Raw genomic sequence first — 2,766 nt, 5'->3', positions numbered from 1 at the left:
ACTCCGGAGTTGCGTTTTAACAGAGACGGTTTTATTTACAAGTTCTTCACCAAGTTTATTTACAGGCAGTGCGAGGATTCTGCTATGTACAAGACGTGAGGGGCGGGGTTCCAGGGCTCCGGGGAAACAGGGGGATCACACACACGTTCACTCCAACCTCTCTCTCTCCACTAGCGACCAGTGACTCCTTTCACACTCCACACGGGGAAACACGGGGACGAGTCCGGGGAATCTAGAAACACAGAAACACACGCTAACTCCTGAAACAGAGACACGGGAAACTTCGGCTTGACGTGTATTGACTAGAGTCTTCACAACAATCCAGCATCGAACAGCTGAGCTCCTCCCTCTTAAATACCAGCTGGTCTGATGAGGCCCAGGTGTTCCCAATCCAGGAAGGCGTGGACCGAGGGCGTGAACCCACCATGAGTTCTGCCCCGGCAAAACAAGAGAGGGTGTGTGTGTGTGGGGGGGTGCTGTTGCAACTATAATAAACAGTGGTATAGTAAATACAGTTTAAAGAGGTAGGGATGTTGGTTGCATTAAAGTATACATACAAATACGGTTTATAAATAAAGTGTAATGTCCATGGGTGTTGGCAGTGCAGTTATCCTCCAATCAGGGTGGAGGTAGGGCATGTTTGACAGCCAAGAGTAACGACTCAATGTCAGAAGTGGGATTCAAACCCACGCCTCCAGTGGAGACTGCGACCTCAACACAGCACCTTAGACCGCTCAGCCATCCTGACACTGGTCACTAAAATGACATAACTGAGTGCTTTGGTGACACTTGGAAGGAGAAACTCCCTTTAAACAGGAAGAACAAGGCTCAGGGAGGGGTGGCCACCTGACAGGATGAAGGAACACCGTGGAAGAGAGTCAGAGATTAATAATAACCAATGATTGAATGCAGAGAGGTGTATAATTACAGAGTGAGTAGAAAAAGTGAGTCAAGAAGAAGCACTCAGTGCATCATGGGAATCCTCCAGCAGCCTAGACCCATTGCAGAGTAACTAAAGGAGGATTCTGGATCACCAGATCCAGCTCTAAATATATGCTTTATCAAAAAGGAAAGTTTCTCAACTTAAAGGTAGAGAGGGTGTCTGGCTCACAAATCCAAATTAGGAACTGGTTCCAGAAGAGAAGCCTGGAAGGACATCACATATCACTCTGAGCAGTGATGTCTCTGACCTACGGTTTGCTCTAAAACCCAACTCTAATGTGTTAGAGCTCTTTTTTTTTTTTTTTTTTTTTTTAATTTAGTCTTCAGAAACTGTGTTTTCTAAAACCTCAGGGAGAACTTTGGAAATTACTATAAGAACTTACATGTAGTTAAGGTCCAGAGAGTCTACTCAGTTGGTGAGGACTGTAATTAAAACAGAACTGTTTGCTGACACAATAAATGGAAATGAAGAAAAAGACTTCAGAGAGGTTTTAGGATGTAAACATCAGTTGCGTGGCGCAGTGTAGTACACGAAGCAGTTAAGATTCAGCTGCCTGACCAATTGGGGTGGATTTCATCATTCCTAAAAAGAAAGGAATAATTCTGAAGGGATAGCTCAGTAGGTAGAGTGGTCGCCCCATGAGTGGAAGGTTGAGTGTTCTAATCCACTGCTACCCTGAGGATTGGTGGCTGCCCACTGATTCACATGAGTGAATGGGTTAATTGCAGAGGAGTAATTTCCCTACGGGGATTAATAAAGTATACATTAAAATAGATTAAAATTGTCCATAAAAACTACATTATCGCTTTGATACCAGGTATTGAGGCTAAGGAGTGCTGAAGCATCCAGCGTTGGGAGTGGGTTACTAATGAAAACAGGCTTCCCACATAGTTTTAAGACATTTAAAAAGTCTTTACAGCCCTATTGAGCAAGCTCGGATTAAAGTCACACGGTTAGCACTCACATGTCTGCTAAACCCCGTGTCTGTAGACTGCAAAAAGGTTGATTGTGTCCATCTGGACGTAGCGTTTTCAGTGGGAGAAACATTACTGGTTTTAGTGGTATGATTGTAAAAACAAGTATTTGTGGAAACAGATACTACAAAACAACATGCCTGACTGCTTTAAGTATTTGGCAGGGTCAGCATACAGTCAGCTTTGGCATCATTCTAGGTTCTTCACTACTAGCTAAGTGTTAGCATGTGGTCTGTACTGATGCTATTCATTAGTGTGCTGTGTTTGTAGGTGATGTGTTGATACCATTTTAGCAGCAGCAGATAGCTTCTGGCCTGGGCATATTTTGCACTTCAAGGTCACATTCTTGTTTTTTGCGTAATAAGCATGAACGTAACGTTTATATGGCTACTTCTCCAAAGCTGCAGAGTGCTCTGCCATTTTCGTTATGCCTCCACACGAGGCTTCTTGTGCAGTGTAAGTAATGACAATATTCATTGATTTATAACTGTAATATGATTACTGAATTTAGAACAGTAAAGTGATTACAGTATTTCTGAATGCATTACCCCTACGCTGTGTAAATCCTCTGTCACATACTGTCAGCATTTTACAGTTAGCCTCTTAGCATCCATAAGATCACTGATGACTGAGGACCAGTGTTGGGAAGGTTACTTTTAAAATGTATTCCATTACAGAATACAGAATACATGCCCCAAAATGTATAACGTATTCCGTTACGTTACTCAATGACAGTATCGTATTCTGAATACTTTGGATTACTTAATATATTATCATGCTTTTTACAACAACGTGAATGTACTATTGCTGTGTGATTTATTACTATTACTGAAGGTCCGCGACTCCGAA

General features: G+C 42.6%; 1 non-coding gene across 1 annotated transcript; it reads right to left on the bottom strand.

The window, feature by feature from the left end:
• Nucleotides 1–665: 665 nt before the first annotated feature.
• Nucleotides 666–748, bottom strand: trnal-gag. The gene has a single exon. It is a non-coding gene; the product is annotated as a tRNA-Leu (tRNA).
• Between the last annotated feature and the right edge of the window lie 2,018 nt (nucleotides 749–2,766).

Source organism: Haplochromis burtoni, unplaced genomic scaffold (genome assembly GCF_018398535.1).
Source record: "Haplochromis burtoni strain Fernald_Lab_line unplaced genomic scaffold, NCSU_Asbu1 Contig_649, whole genome shotgun sequence".
In the NCBI taxonomy this organism is placed as follows: domain Eukaryota; kingdom Metazoa; phylum Chordata; class Actinopteri; order Cichliformes; family Cichlidae; genus Haplochromis; species Haplochromis burtoni.
Note: the sequence above shows the minus strand (reverse complement) of the source record. Positions and strands in the feature narration are given on the sequence as shown.